The sequence below is a fragment of the Schistocerca gregaria genome, chromosome 1, assembly GCF_023897955.1.
Source record: "Schistocerca gregaria isolate iqSchGreg1 chromosome 1, iqSchGreg1.2, whole genome shotgun sequence".
NCBI classification, from domain to species: domain Eukaryota; kingdom Metazoa; phylum Arthropoda; class Insecta; order Orthoptera; family Acrididae; genus Schistocerca; species Schistocerca gregaria.
Genome location: NC_064920.1, coordinates 228,976,930 through 228,994,363, shown reverse-complemented (window position 1 = coordinate 228,994,363; position 17,434 = coordinate 228,976,930).

Here is a 17,434-nt window from a genome sequence, read left to right as displayed (position 1 = left end):
TTTTCTGTAGATACGAGACATCTTAGGAAACAATTAACACGTCATTTCGGCTGCTTCTGCCGGTTAATGATTCCAAGTTTCAAGATAGCCAAACGTCTCAGAATATTTTCAAGCTTGAGGATTTTTCACCGTGGCCGCTAGATCGGAGTCTAGAACTTATTTGCGGCGATAGTGTAGGTGTCGCCCCGTGACCGACAGAGGAAAGAGGTCACAGTGCATGCATGCACAGTTCTCCTCTCCACCTGTTCGAAAATAGGCCAGCTGTGTGTGGTAAACAGAGCGGGTTCCGTGGTGCCGCCCACGCTGCATGGAGACGGTAGGCGCCGGCGTCTTCCGCGTCGTGGCGGCTATTTCGGCGGCGCGGCCCACCACAGGGTCTATTTCGGGCGGCGGTGGTCGTCGCAGGTGGACAGACGCCGATGAAGGCGCCGTGTCACGCGCTGCCCGCCCAAGGGCCGCGGACGCGAGTGGGCGCCCCGTCCCTAGATACCTCGTGTTTGCGAGTGCTCTCCGTCGACTGCACGCTTTGCATGCCATTCCTGTCACGCAGACCTTCAATCTGATCTTCTAGCTTCCAGGCGAGATGCTTTACGCTTCCGGAAAAAATCTAATACACACTTTTAGAGGTTGCCAATTCGCTAACGATTTATTGTTGCAACAGTGCACATGGAGTACATGAAATGGTTGCATTTATGGAGCAATAGCACAAGCGGTTTTGAGGTACCAGGGATCAATCAATGCTGAAACACCCTGATCTATATAAATGACCTGGGTGACAATCTGGGCAGTTCTCTTAGGTTGTTCGCAGTTTTACTCGATGATTTGCCGTCTATTACTACGAACTGCGACCTTCCTGACAGGAAATCACGAATCCAGTCGCACAACTGAGACGATACCCCATAGCTCCGCAGCTTGATTAGAAGTCGCTTGTGAGGAACGGTGTCAAAAGCTTTCCGGAAATCTAGAAATACGGAATCAACTTGAGATCCCCTGTCGATAGCGGCCATTACTTCGTGCGAATAAAGAGCTAGCTGCGTTGCACAAGAGCGATGTTTTCTGAAGCCATGCTGATTACGTGTCAATAGATCGTTTCCTTCGAGGTGATTCATAATGTTTGAATACAGTATATGCTCCAAAACCCTACTGCAAACCGACGTCAATGATATAGGTCTGTAGTTAAATGGATTACTTCTACTACCCTTCTTGAACACTGGTGCGACCTGCGCAATTTTCCAATCTGTAGGTACATATCTATCGGTGAGCGAGCGGTTGTATATGAGTGCTAAGTAGGGAGCTATAGTATCAGCGTAATCTGAAAGGAACCTAATCGGTATACAATCTGGACCTGAAGAGTTGCCCGTATCAAGCGATTTGAGTTGCTTCGCAACCCCTAAGGTATCTACTTCTAAGAAACTCATGCTAGCAGATGTTCGTGTTTCGTACTTGGGTGATAAAATCACGAACAACTTCAGCTGGAAAGACCACATAGATAATGTTGTGGGGAAGACGAGCGAAAGGTTGCGTTTCATTGGCAGGATACTTAGAAGATGCAACAAGTCCATTAAAGAGACATCTTACACTACACTCGTTCGTCCTCTGGTAGAATATTGCTGCGCGGTGTGGGATCCTTACCAGGTGGGATTGACGGAGGACATCGAAAGGGTGCAAAAAAGGGCAGCTCGTTTTGTATTATCACATAATAGGGGAGAGAGTGTGGCAGATATGATACGCGAGTTGGGATGGAAGACATTAAAGCAAAGACGTTTTTCGTCGCGGCGAGATCTATTTACGAAATTTCAGTCACCAACTTTCTCTTCCGAATGCGAAAAATTTTCCTACATAGGTAGGAATGATCAACAAAATAAAATAAGAGAAGTCAGAGCTCGAACAGGGAGGTTTAGGTGTTGGTTCTTCCCGCACGCTGTTCGGGATTGGAATGGTAGAGAGATAGTATGATTGTAGTTCGATGAACCCTCTGCCAAGCACTTCTACATCTACATCTACATTTATACTCCGCAAGCCACCCAACGGTGTGTGGCGGAGGGCACTCTATGTGCCACTGTCATTACCTCCCTTTCCTGCTCCAGTCGCGTATGGTTCGCGGGAAGAACAACTGTCTGAAAGCCTCCGTGCGCGCTCGAATCTCTCTAACTTTACATTCGTGATCTCCTCGGGAGGTATAAGTAGTGGGAAGCAATATATTCGATACCTCATCCAGAAACGCACCCTCTCGAAACATGGCGAGCAAGCTACACCGCGATGCAGAGCGCCTCTCTTGCAGAGACTGCCACTAGAGTTTGTTAAACATCTCCGTAACGCTATCACGGTTACCAAATAACCCTGTGACGAAACGCGCCGGTCTTCTTTGGATCTTCTCCATCTCCTTCGTCAACTCGATCTGGTACGGATCCCACACTGATGAGCAACACTCAAGTATAGGTCGAACGAGTGTTTTGTAAGCCACCTCCTTTGTTGATGGACTACATTTTCTAAGGACTCTCCCAATGAATCTCAACCTGGTACCCGCCTTACCAACAATTAATTTTATATCATCATTCCACTTAAAATCGTTCAGGACGCAAACTCCCAGATATTTTACAGAAGTAGCTGGTACCAATGTTAAATGTGAATTGCAGAGTAATCATGTAGATGTAGATGTAGATGTAGATGTAGATGGTGTAGCCTCTGTGGCCGCCAGTGCAGGCACTGACTCTAGCATCCTGTCAGTGGTACAGATGGCGAATACATCTACATCTACATTTATACTCCGCAAGCCAGCCAACGGTGTGTGGCGGTGGGCACTTGGGCACTTTACGTGCCACTGTCATTGGCTCCCATTCCTGTTCCAGTCGCGTATGGTTCGCGGGAAGAACGACTGTCTGAAAGCAGCCGTGCGCTCTCGAATCTTTCTAATTTTACATTCGTGATCTTCTCGGGAGGTATTAGTAGGGGGAATCAATATATTCGATACCTCATCCAGAAACGCACCCTCTCGAAACCTGGCGAGCAAGCTACACCGCGATGCAGAGCGCCTCTCTTCGAGTTTGCCACTAAAGTTTGTTAAACATCTCCGTAACGCTATCACGGTTACCAAATAACCATGTGACGAAACGCGCCGCTCTTCTTTGGATCTTCTCTATCTCCTCCGTCAACTCGATCTGGTACGGATCCCACACTGATGAGCAATACACAAGTATAGGTCGAACGAGTGTTTTGTAAGCCACCTCCTTTGTTAATTTTATATGATCATTCCACTTCAAATCATTCCGCACGCATACTCCCAGATACTTTACAGAAGTAACTGCTACCAGAGTTTGTTCCGCTACCATATAATCATACAATAAAGGATCCTTCTTTCTATGTATTCGCAATACATTACATTACATTAGTCTATGTTAATGGTCAGTTGCCACTCGCTGCACCAAGTGCCTATCCGCTGCATATCTTCCTGTATTTCGCTGCAGGGATACGTTATGCCACTTCTTATAATGAACTACCACGTCGTGAAAGAAAAGAAAAATTAACTTGACTTTTGACTTTGACACAGATAAGAAAGAAACTGCATTTAAAACTCTCTTTTTTATTTTTTGCCTAAATGCGTACATTTTAAAAATTTGTACCTGTCTAATACAAAAGTCTGCGAAAAAGGTTTGACTGTAGATGAATATGTTTTCTTCGTGGCTGTTGTAAGGAGAGAACGGGTTATGTATAGGATGAGTTGGCGCTCAGAAAACTGCTACAACTCGCCATGAAGACTCAGCCTCTCGTGACAGCTAAAATACTCACAATCACCGTAAGATTTCCTGAAACACTTTCAGAATGAGTAGGTTGAAGAACAGTGGCGGCATATCTTCGACTAACAAACTGGTCGCTTAGGGGACGTCTTTAACACACAAACTGACGGCGAAATATTGCGCGTCGTTTGGACCGTCATAGTAGCAGATTCGCTTAGTATTGTTAATTTGCTAAGAAATAACTATGCACTGTATTGCTAAACACACTACTCGTTTTATGAAGGTCCAGGGGATCCAGCACCGAATAATAGTTCGTAAACGATATTTACCTTCTTTTCCACACATTAAATTTTTTATTGTTGATAACTGCGATTACTCCTTTTCACATCAGCTCGTGGTCTTGCGGTAGCGATCTCGCTTCCCGCGCACGGGGTCCAGGTTCGATTCCCGGCGGGGTCGGGGATTTCCTCTGCCCCGTGATGACTGGATGTTGTGTGTCTTCATCATTGATTCGCAAGTCGCCGAAGTGGCGTCAACTAAGAAAGACTTGCGTTACGGCGGCCGAACTTCCCCGCATGGGGCCAACAATGCCAAACGATCATTTCATTTTTTTTTTTTTTTTTTTTGCGCTTCAGAATTACTTCTATATGCAAACTTATCTGTCCAATCGGCATTCCTTATCTCCAACAATTACAGAAACAACTAGATGCTTCTTTGTCCACAGCAAAGAGCATTGTCGTCACAGCAAAGAGCGTTGTCATCTCATTTACGTTAGCGCATCAGCGCTGACACTCACAGCCGAATATTACAATAATAATATATTAGGTTGGGACATTGCAACCTCATCGTCAATGCCGCCTAAACTACGGCAGTGTGTTTCACTAAACGGCGTCCTATCCTCCGCCACAACATCTCAATCGGGGGCGTCCGGGTTGGTTGGTTGGTTTGTGGGGGTTAAAGGGACCAGACTACTTAGGTCATCGGTCCCGGCGTCCGGGTCCCGTTGGCCCCAGCCACCAAGTATCCTGGGGTCTGGTTGGATGAGAAACCTCTCCTCCACCACCATACAGAATACTTCACCCATAAGGGGTGTAAGTAGACCAAGGCCCTGTACCCACCCGTCTCCAGCCGAGAGCTGACCTTAGATACCAAGCTACGGCTGTACCACGCCGTTGCCTTACCCGCACTATCATATGGTTTCTCTGCGTGGGCCATGATTAGTAAATTCCGGATGCTGACGCTCCAGCGCCTACAGAATGAAGTTCTCAGGCGGAGCCTTACGCTCCTCCGCTCACCAGGATTGTCACTCTGCTTCTCAAGACGACCATTCGCCGTAAGGCGCGCCAACCGTACAGTAAAGTGGACGCCCTCCGTGACACGGTCGCTGGACTCCCAACCATTGGCACGACAGTTCCACGGCGCTGGCACCTACACCTCGTTCCGCTCACCATCCTGAAGGACTCGGTTTCGGGCTATGACTTACGATAGGTCCAATGCGACCACGTTCTTCTGTCGGTTTCGTACAGTCACTAGCAGTGAGCCTCTTCTCGTCCAGCCACTTTTTTCCTTCATCATAGAGGTGGCACATTACCGCACCCCTACTCTGTACTTCCACTGTCAGAGGGTGGCACGGAACTTAAAAGTTCCTCCGCCACACCTTCAAAGTGCCATGCTCGGCCGATGGTTTGAGTCCCCTCTCACTTGCCACCAAGACAGTTGGACCGGATCTGAAGCGGTGACGCTGTGTAATAGTACACTGCCACAAATAAAAGGCGCCATCGACATGCTCACTTCTGTAAAAGTTGTTGGTTGCCGTGTCGCATGAGTCACTTCCCGTCCCATCATATCCCACACGTGCTCGATTTGAAGACAAATACTGAGATCGTGCTGGCCAGAAGAGTTGCTGTACGTCTTTCAGAGAAGGTTGAGGTTCACAGACAGCGTGTGGGCGAGCATCATCCTTCTAGAACCACATGTTACCTTTCTGTTGCAAGAACAGGGAAAGAACGAGTCGAACAACATTCTGCACATACAGAACGCTGGTTAGCGTCCCATCCAGAAACACCAAAGGTGAACGAGAGTTGTAGCTTATCACAACCGACACCGTAACGCTCTCTACGAGACAGCGCTCGCCAGGTCTACGTCCTAAGCGCAAATGACCTACTGCTAATAACCGGTTCGCATCATTTCGTGTTGACGCGACTGGGCTCGCAAGCACCTCTTATCCGTGGCAGCTGTGTTCACAGACGGCGCTCTGGCAGCCATACCACATTGCTGTCTGTTGGCATGTGACGTCATCAGATCACAATCGACTTCGTCTTTCCAGGCGCACTAGTTATTTTTTCCGGAAGTGTATGTACGATAGCTACTCATGTGGAGTTGTAACATTATGTCATGATGGTGTTAGGACAGCAACCAGCCACAAATTTACTTTGAGTTCCTTTATTCAAAGGAAACCGTTACCGGTTTCGAATCGTTGTGATTCATCATCAAACGGTTTACACGCTTTATTTCTGACATTTGGAGTGTTATTATAGATTAATTGTCCTAAAATATAAATAACACATAATTATAAACACGCCACACACAGATGGTTGCGTTACAGATTTTCGTTGCATGTGACTCACGTGAAACGTCGGTTTCGAGTAATTGTTTTCATAACGTTCGTCCAATCGATGTAAATGCATTCCCACTGCATCCTCGTTGTTGCACACGTAATAGTTCTCACTGTACACTTTAGATTTGTCGCTGAGATCATTTCAACCACACACCACATGTTTTGATACATACAAAGAGCTTACAAACATATGAGTGTCACATATGCTAAGATATATCGTAACATTTGACGATGATGTCCTATGTTTGGAAAGGATCATATCTTTTACAAAACTGTAATGCCTTTTACATTAGTACAGAGACATGGATTTTTTAAAATCTGATATTGCTAATTTAATTATAAAGTTTTTTATATATGTTTAGAGCTGTGTAGGTAAAATAGTATATTATTTTATTGCCGGCCGGCGCTCCAGTCCGGAGCCGCGCTGCTGCTATGGTCGCAGGTTCGAATCCTGCCTCGGGCATGGATGTGTGTGATGTCCTTAGGTTAGTTAGGTTTAATTAGTTCTAAGTTCTAGGGGAAATGATGACCACATCAGTTGAGTCCCATAGTGCTCAGAGCCATTTGAACCATTTTATTATTTTATTACATTTGGCAGCATGAGAATTATAGTAACATATAAATTTGCTACTTGATCTGCAGTTAGGTGTATTAATTTTATTTGCTTTGGAGGCTGGAAAGTAATTTTTGGAAATTTTTCAGGAAAGGGGTGTTAGCTAACTTTGTTTGTTCGTTAAGGATATAGTCTGGGGTGCTGTTTGTGTGTGTGTGTGTGTGTGTGTGTGTGTGTGTGTATTTCTAATTCTTCTAATATATTCATAGTGGCTCCTTTTTCTGTTAGATGCAAAATTTTTAAGTAGTCCTCAATGGTTCCCACTGACGGTTTTCTTCAGCACTGTCCTAACACCATCAACATTTGTCTTCAAGAACAGCCACGGTCTCCAACATGTCATCATATGAAAAAATTACATTATGTGATTGCCCTACCATTTTAAATCATCCACTAACTGAGTAGTCGCTTGGCAACAGTTACAGTTAAGAAATAACGTTGCGAGAAGGTAAAAAACGAACGTCCTGTGACGTGACGTGTTTATTGTGGAAGCGCCGTCAGAAATGCAGTGAGCTACAGACTTTGACAGCCGCTGCGCGAAAGGCGGACAAAAGAAGAGCACTTTTACAAAAAAAAAAAAAAAGAAAAAAAAGGTTCAAATGGCTCTCAGCACTATGGGACTTAACATCTTAGGTCATCAGTCCCCTAGTATTTAGAATTACTTAAACCTAACTAACCTAAGGACATCACACAACACCCAGCCATCACGAGACAGAGAAAATCCCTCACCCCCCCGGGAATAGAACGCAGGAACCCGGGCGTGGGAAGCGAGAACGCTACCGCACGACCACGAGGTGCGGGCGCAATTTTACACATTCTTTGGATGTACGAGATATTCTCGATTAACGGTTACTCACTTTTCTGTCTCTTGTAATTTATGTCGGGCACGCATGTCTTGCCACCGTATTCTTATTGTTTAAAAATATTATTTTAACTAGCTAAGTCTATTGGCCTAAAATACAATATATATCGTTATGTGCTTTTCTCTGCAAATATATTTGCACTGCCGATTACAGCTGATGTTAATGCACGAAAGTAAACATATTGTTATAGAGTACAGTCAGTTCCACAAGAAAGTGTACACAGTTATGTGTACGAAATAAAAGACACTGTCATAAATATATCTTTACAAGAAAATACATGCTATTACTCATTGCACAATTACCTAATAGTTAATCCAATCGCCGCCATTACCGATTATAGCTTGCCACCTTAGCCCTCTCTCCGGTAAATCGTACACGTTTCCAACCTCTAAATATCGTTTGACTCACTTCAGAACGAATGTCCATGACTTTCTAAGAATTTTAGCAGCAGCTCCATATGAAACCTTTGGTACCCTTTTATGATTACAACGAACACTGACTGTGACGCTATGCATTCATTTTAAACTGCAATCGACAAAACAAAACTTTCACCTCTCACACGGTTTATCTGGACACTGTGAAAAGCGCATGGTATACAGATTCGAGGGCACAAACAGAGATGTTGCTGCGGACGTTACATTTAAAATTATGGCGTACAGTTTCTTGTATAACTTACTGTATATGTCGAAAAGTTATTCGCAGGATATGTAGAATAACCTAAAAAAAAAAAAGGCTCTGAGCACTATGGGACTTAACATCTATGGTCATCAGTCCCCTAGAACTTAGAACTACTTAAACCAAACTAACCTAAGGACATCACACAACACCCAGTCATCACGAGGCAGAGAAAATCCCTGACCACGCCGAGAATCGAACACGGGAACCAGGGCGTGAGAACGCTACCGCACGACCACGAGCTGCGGACTCACATACAACTGAAGTACGTAACTGTGTGTCCGATTTTTCCGTATTTTATTTTGCTATATTATTTTAAGTGAACTGTAGTTTTTGGATTTGCAAACCTCACCCACACTGGGCTCTAATTACGTAGCGACCTTCCTGTCCTATTGACCATTTGAATGATTGCTAAAGGTAAGCCAATAGCTGTCAGATTTATATGTTTGGGTACAGATTACGCGATGGATAAGTGATTAATAGAGAACTAAATACATTAAGTCCGCAGCTCGTGGTCTCGCGGTAGCTTTCTCGCGTCCTGAGCACGAGGTACCGGGTTTGATTACCGGCGATATCAAGCCTGAATTACAAATGAGGAAGACAACTACACGTTGAGAATACCAAAATAAGTTTTAAAACAATAATTTAAAAAAAAAGACTGGTAACACAAGCTACACTGACGGCTGAAAGCCTTGTTAAGAAGAATTCAAATTATTTGTCGGTTGAAGGCCACAAGCAGTAGGAATAATTTAATCAAATATTATTTTTAAACAATTGAGAGAATCAGACCAAATAAAAATGGGAGTGATCCACGGACAGTGCTCCAAGGATCGACCTGAGAAAAGACCCCACAGCTGCGTAATCTGTGAGACATGCAGCCAAGAGTTATGCTCGCCTAACAGGATGCCAGCTCAAACTAGAGACAGTTTAAATGGCGATCAACCCTCTTACCAACTCCACCTAACGTGTGGTAACCAGTACAACAATGGAATAACTCAAGCGAGGGCGAAGTGACAGGCAGCACTGTGTCTTCAGAATCAGGTGTTAAAAACATCGAAAGGCAGAAGGAACCACTACAGACACGGTAGACAAAAGAGACCACAATCCACACCACAGTCAAGGAGGCTGTCGAACTACACGTCATGCCGGACAGCATCGGCAAGAAGAGGAAAAGTACACTGCCGCAAATATGCGCTAACCTCGAGGGCAGTTAACTGGGGCGTTAGCGGCCACTAGGCGGTAAAACACTGTACGACGTCCATGATTGAGGAATTTCTCGCTAGCGCACTCGAGCAGATGCAATTTCGATGGATTTTTCACGCGCTGCCTGCGATATGTAAGCTATAAGAGAATCTGAGACCAAAGAGCAGTGTTGACTGCAGTAGGAACTGTGTGTTAGTAGCAGTAAGTAGTTGCTAGCGAGCAGTCTGGTGTATCGTGACTTTGGCACAGAAAGGAGTAAATTATGCTGCCACAAAAGTCTTTGGTCACCTACCAAACAGCATCAAAAGCCTGACAGATAGTCAACCAACATTTAAAAATAAATTAAAAGAACTTCTAGATGACAACTCCTTTTACTCATTGGCTGAATTTTTAGATATAAATTAAGGGAGGGACAAAAAACTAACTTAAACATTAGTGCCATGCAATATTTTGTGTAATGTAATATCGTGTACAGACGTCTTTCATTAACCTGACACGTTCCACATCATTACGAATTGTCGTATTCATGATCTATGGAACAAGTATTAGTCTAATGTAATCTAATCTAATCGTTTGGCTGGGCCGGTCGTGGTGGAGCGATGGCGGAGCCTGAGCATTGTAGTATAAGGTAAAAGCAGCCTCGCGCATATGTAGTATTGTTATATCAAGACCCCTGTAAATGTTTTTAAAAAAATCTATTAATAATAATCTTTCTCATAAAAAGTAACTTTTGACATTCATCTCAATTTAAAGAATTCACTAATTTCTCCAATCCATGGTCATCCAGATTATTGTAAAGAAAAATTAGTTGTTTCTTTTTATACATGACAAATCTGTCGGCCAGCGTTGTACTGGGCTGTGCCAGAAAAGTTTAGTTTCATAGAGGAGCAGATATATATATATATATATATATATATATATATATATATATATATATATATATATGCGTTATCCTGCGACTAGACTGAGGTAAAAATTTTGAATTTAATGGTTCAAATGGCTCTGAGCACTATGGGACTTAACATCTGTGGTCATCAGTCCCCTAGAACTTAGAACTACTTAAACACACATCCATGCCCGAGGCAGGATTCGAACCTGCGACCGTAGCAGCCCCGCGGTTCCGGACTGAGCGCCTTAACCGCGAGACCACTGCGGCCGGCATTTTTAATTTATTCAGAATGATCTTTCAGCGCCATGACGCAGCACTGCTGACGTCCAGAATTTACCAGGTTAAACTGACAGTCAATTATTGCAAGGTTATAAGTGAGTCACATTTTTATTATTGAGTGATTAGTCATTTCTTTTATTGATAGGTTACGCAATTTTTCTGTTGGTAGGTTATACTGAATGTGAACGACATAATTGTATTTTTTACTGTTGAGAGGTTTAGGAATTTTTGTGTTTTGAGGTTACACTAAACGTGAATATTATTTATATTGTTTTTCTGTTGGGAGGTTTCAACACCGCTGGTTGCACTTCACCAAATAATAACACAAAATTCAAACTAGTAACAGTCAGTAGAAGACGGCTAATCGACTCCGCCAACTCGACACGCTCCACTGCTCGTCTCACGGCGCACGGCGACCCGTGATCAGCAACACACAAACAAACGGCGTGATCACAAAATAGTAGAGGTTTCACTACTGGAACATGGGTGATTGGAATTCGGTAGTAGGAAAAGGGAGAGGAGAAAACGTAGTAGGTGAATATGGATTGGGGCAAAGAAATGAAAGAGGAAGCCGCCTGGTAGAATTTTGCACACTCAACTCAACGTGCTGGGTCCGGTGGACGGGGAGGTTGTGGCCCTCCAACTGCAGCCCCTCGATCCTGCAATGCCTGCGTGCCGCGAGCGGTCCCGGCCTGTCCTCGCACTGCCACACCTGCCTGCTGCTCCGTCCCAACCGAACTTCCAACACAGAAAAACACTTCATGTCCTTCCAAACTTAGTATGGGTACTAGATATCGATAAACACTGCTGCTGCCAATTGTGGACAGACAATGCTATCAAACGTAGTGGCGACAGTCAACAAAAGAAGAAAACGAGACGTCACTATACCGGGTATTATTCAGATAGTGAAGGGAGATGAAAATTTCATAGTCATGGGTGATTGGAAAAGGGAGAGGAGAAAACGTAGTAGGTGAATATGGACTGGGGCAAAGAAATGAAAGAGGAAGCCGCCTGGTAGAATATTGCACAGAGCACAACTTAATCATAGGTAACACTTGGTTCAAGAATCATAAAAGAAGGCTGTATACATGGAAGAAGCCTGGAGATACTAAAAGGTATCAGATAGATAATATAATGGTAAGACAGAGATTTAGGAACCAGGTTTTAAATTGACAGACATTTCCAGGGGCAGATGTGGACTCTGACCACAATCTATTGGTTATGACCTGTAGATTAAAACTGAAGAAACTGCAAAAAGGTGGAAATTGAAAGAGATGGGACATGGATAAACTAAAAGAACCAGACGTTGTATAGAGTTTCAGGGAGAGCATAAGGGCCCAATTGACAGGAAGGGGGGAAAGAAATACAGTAGATGAAGAATGGGTAGCTTTGAGGGATGAAGTAGTGAAGGCAGTAGAGGATCAAGTAGGTAAAAAGACAAGGGCTAGTAGAAATCCTTGGGTAACAGAAGAAATACTGAATTTATTTGATGAAAGGAGAAAATATAAAAATGCAGTAAATGAAGCGGGCAAAAAGGAATACAGACGTGTCAAAAATGAGAGCGACAGGACGTGCAAAATGGCTAAGCAGGGATGGCTAGAGGACAAATGTAAGGATGTAGAGGCTTATCTCACAAGGGGCAAGATAGATACTGTCTACAGGGAAATTAAAGAGACCTTTGGAGATAAGAGAACCACTTGTATGAACATCAAGAGCTCATATCGAAACCCAGTTCTAAGCAAAGAAGATAAAGCAGAAAGGTGGAAGGAGTAAATAGAGGGTCTATACAAGGGTGATGTACTTGAGGACAATATTATGGAATTGGAAGAGAATGTAGATGAAGATGAAATGAGAGATACTGCGTGTAGATTTAGACAGAGCACTGAAAGACCTGAGTCGAAACAAGGCCCCCAGAGTAGACAACATTCCATTGGAACTACTGACGGCCTTGGGAGAGCCAGTCCTGACAAAACTCTACCATCTAGTGAGCAAGATTTATGAGACAGGCGAAATACCCTCAGACTTCAAGAAGGATATAATAATTCCAATCCTAAAGAAAGCACGTGTTGACAGATGTGAAAATTACCGAATTATCAGTTTAATAAGTCACAGCTGCAAAATACTAACACGAATTCTATACAGAGATAAGGAAAAACTAGTAGAAGCCGACCTCGGGGAAGATCAGTTTGGATTCCGTAGAAATACTGAAACACGTGAGGCAATACTGACCCTACGACTTACATTAGAAGCTAGATTAAGGAAGGGCAAACCTACGTTTCTAGCATTTGTAGACTTAGAGAAAGCTTTTGACAATGTTGACTGGAATACTCTCTTTCAATTTCTGAAGGTGGCAGGGGTAAAATACAGGGAGTGAAAGGCTATTTACAATTTGTACAGAAACCAAATGACAGTTTCAAGAGTAGAGAGGCAAGAAAGGGAAGCAGTGGTTGGGAAGGGAGTGAGACAGGGTTGTAGCCTCTCCCCGATATTATTCAATCTGTATATTTAGCAAGCAGTAAAGGAAACAAAAGAAAAATTTGGAGTAGGTATTAAAATCCACGGAGAAGAAATAAAAACTTTGAGGTTCGCCGATGACATTATAATTGTGTTAGAGACAGCAAAGGACTTGGAAGAGCAGTTGAACGGAATGGATAGTGTCTTGAAAGGAGGATATAAAATGAACATCAACGAAAGCAAAACGAGGATAATGGAATGTAGTCGAATTAAGTCGGGTGATGCTGAAGGAATTAGATTAGGAAATGAGACACTTAAAGTAGTTAAGGAGTTTTGCTATTTGGGGAGCAAAATAACTGATGATGGTCGAAGTAGAGAGGATATAAAATGTAGACTGGCAATGGCAAGGAAAGCGTTTCTGAAGAAGAGAAATTTGTTAACATCGAGTATAGATTTAAGTGTGAGTAAGTCATTTCTGAAAGTATTTGTATGGAGTGTAGCCATGTATGGAAGTGAAACATGGACGATAAATAGTTGGGACAAGAAGAGAATAGAAGCTTTCGAAATGTGCTGCTACAGAAGAATGCTGAAGATTAAACGGGTAGATCACATAACTAATGAGGAAGTATTGAATAGGATTGGGGAGAAGAGAAGTTTGTAGCACAACTTGACCAGAAGAAGGGATCGGTTGGTATGACATGTTCTGAGGCATCAAGGGATTACCAATTTAGTATTGGAGGGCAGCGTAGAGGGTAGAAATCGTAGAGGGAGACCAAGAGATGAATACACTAAGCAGATTCAGAAGGACGTGGGTTGCAGTGGGTACTGAGAGATGAAGAAGCTTGCACAGGATAGAGTAGCATGGAGAACTGCATCAAACCAGTCTCAGGACTGAAGACCACAACAACAACTTGATGCCAACCTACCAACAGCACCAACGTGAGCTCGACATGGCAAAGTTTATCTTTACGAAAAATACGCATTTAAACAAAAAACTGAACAAAATGAACATAGTGTTACATGATAGCCCGTCCAGTTATCCGAGCGGTCTAATGCAGTGCTTTCCGGGCGGGAAGGCATGCCAGTGCCCGGCACGAACCCGCCTGTCGGATTAGTGTCGAGGTCCGGTATGCCAGCATGTCTGTGGATGGTTTTTAAGGCGGTTTTCCATCTGCTTCAGCGAATGCCGGATGGTTCCCCTTATTCCGCCTGAGTTACACATGTCGGCGATGGCTGCGCTAGCACTGTCTCCACGTACGCGTACACCATAATTACTCTATCAACTATCTACCACGCAAACATTTGTGGTTACACTCGTCTGGTAGGGGACGTTCCTCGGGGGAAGGGGGGGGGGAGGGGGCACTGGAGGCCGAACCGCACAATAACTGTGGGTTCGGTGTGGGGTGACAGTGGGCTGAGTGGACTGTGTAGCCTGTTGGGGGGTTGTGAACCACAGAGGGCTACGGCGGAGACGAAGCCTCTCCGCCGTTTCTAGGTCCCCAGTCCAATACAATACAATACAATTACATGATAACGTTAATACTATGAAAACACAGATACCCTGCACTCTAAATGTTACTTTTTGTTATAGTTCTATTGTTTATTATACATGTAATGGCCAACGGCCTTGCCGCATTGGTAATACCGGTTCCCGTCAGACACTGATATTAAGCGCTGCCGGGCTGGACTAGAATTTGGATGGGTGACCATCTGGTCTGCAGAGCACTGTTGGCAAGCGGGGTGCACTCAGATCTTGTGACGCGAACTGAGGACCAACTTGATTGAGAAGTAGCGGCTCCGGTCTCGTAAACCGATATATGGCTGGGAGAGCGGTGTGTTGACCACATGCCCCTCCATATCCACATTCAGAGACGCATATGAGCTGAGGATCACACGGCAGCCGGTCGGTACCAATGAGTCATCATGGCCTGTTCGGGTTTACACTCCTGGAAATTGAAATAATAACACCGTGAATTCATTGTCCCAGGAAGGGGAAAATATATTGACACATTCCTGGGGTCAGATACATCACATGATCACACTGACAGAACCACAGGCACATAGACACAGGCAACAGAGCATGCACAATGTCGGCACTAGTACATGCTCAATGGGGGCAGATCCGGAGATCTTGCTGGCCAGGGTAGTTGACTTACACCTTCTAGAGCACGTTGGGTGGCACGGCATACATGCGGACGTGCATTGTCCTGTTGGAACAGCAAGTTCCCTTGCCGGTCTAGGAATGGTAGAACGATGGGTTCGATGACGGTTTGGATGTACCGTGCACTATTCAATGTCCCCTCGACGATCACCAGACGTTTACGGCCAGTGTAGGAGATCGCTCCCCACACCATGATGCCGGGTGTTGGCCCTGTGTGCCTCGGCCGTATGCAGTCCTGATTGTGGCGCTCACCTGTACGGCGCCAAACACGCATACGACCATCATTGGCACCAAGGCAGAAGCGACTCTCATCGCTGAAGACGACACGTCTCCATTCGTCCCTCCATTCACGCCTGTCGCGACACCACTGGAGGCGGGCTGCACGATGTTGGGGCGTGAGCGGAAGACAGCCTAACGGTGTGCGGGACCTTAGCCCAGCTTCATGGAGACGGTTGCGAATGGTCCTCGCCGATACCCCAGGAGCAACAGTGTCCCTAATTTGCTGGGAAGTGGCGGTGCGGTCTCCTACGGCACTGCGTAGGATCCTACGGTCTTGGCGTGCATCCGTGCGTCGCTGCGGTCCGGTCCCAGGTCGACAGGCACGTGCACTTTCCGCCGACCACTGGCGACAACATCGATGTACTGTGGAGACCTCACGCCCCACGTGTTGAGCAATTCGGCGGTACGTCCACCCGGCCTCCCTCCCGCATGCCCACTATACGCCCTCGCTCAAAGTCCGTCAACTGCACATACGGTTCACGTCCACGCTGTCGCGGCATGCTACCAGTGTTAAAGACTGCGATGGAGCTCCGTATGCCACGGCAAACTGGCTGACACTGACGGCGGCGGTGCACAAATGCTGCGCAGCTAGCGCCATTCGACGGCCAACACCGCGGTTCCTGGTGTGTCCGCTGTGCCGTGCGTGTGATCATTGCTTGTACAGCTCTCTCGCAGTGTCCGGAGCAAGTATGGTGGGTCTGACACACCGGTGTCAATGTGTTCTTTTTTCCATTTCCAGGAGTGTAGTTTTGTTTAGTTTTATTATACATGTAATAACAAAAGCATAAATAACTCCGATAAAACATTCAAAAAATATATAATAACGCTTGTAATTTTTACGTTTTTAGTTCTCTTCTCAGAGGTTTTCTTTCCACTCGCTGGAAATTTTGGTAGAGAAATCAGGCTATATTGGCTTCTTATAACAACGACAAATATAAGACATCTTTCTCTTCTTTTTTGGGCCACACGTGGAGCATATTGTGCGTTTTTCCAATCGTTCTACGACTTCTGCTCTTGGTTCTGCCACATCCAAAACGCAGTGAATTGATGCGCGAAATCACTGGCTATGTGGTAGTTGCTGACTCGCTAATTATCTACGGTGTCACCAACGAGTTGCAAGCTTTTTCAAAAAATTAAAGCGGCTCATTTGAGTATCGTTTTTGTAGGATTCGTGAAGGACATACGCACGTCCTACATGTGTAAAAAGAATGCCATTGGCCATCGTTGGAAGAGGCTTGGACGACTAGCGATATATTTCTAGCAGAACCTGTAGCTAAAGATTCAGTCTCTGCAGTTCTGTTTTCATCAGTTTGATTACTTGTTTCATTCAAGAATTTCACAGGTGGCGAAACAGATTCGTCTTTACTTTCGCACTGTTTCTATTCTTAATTATGTTCAGTTTCAATTTCGTTGTCACTATTTAATCCAACGTGACTTCCTAAACTGTTCTCAAACCATTTTAAAACAGTATCCTCTAAGAATGGGTCCGTAACATGAACAAAAGATCAAAACTTGGCTATTGAATATGTAACGCAAAGTCCCAGATGCGATCTCAGAGACCGCTAGGATGAAGGAAGCAATAATAGTATACATTCACGTAACTTTAAGTGGCTACTGACAAAGAAAATCACTACAGCTTCATGAAAGAACAACCAGATAACGCTGTAATC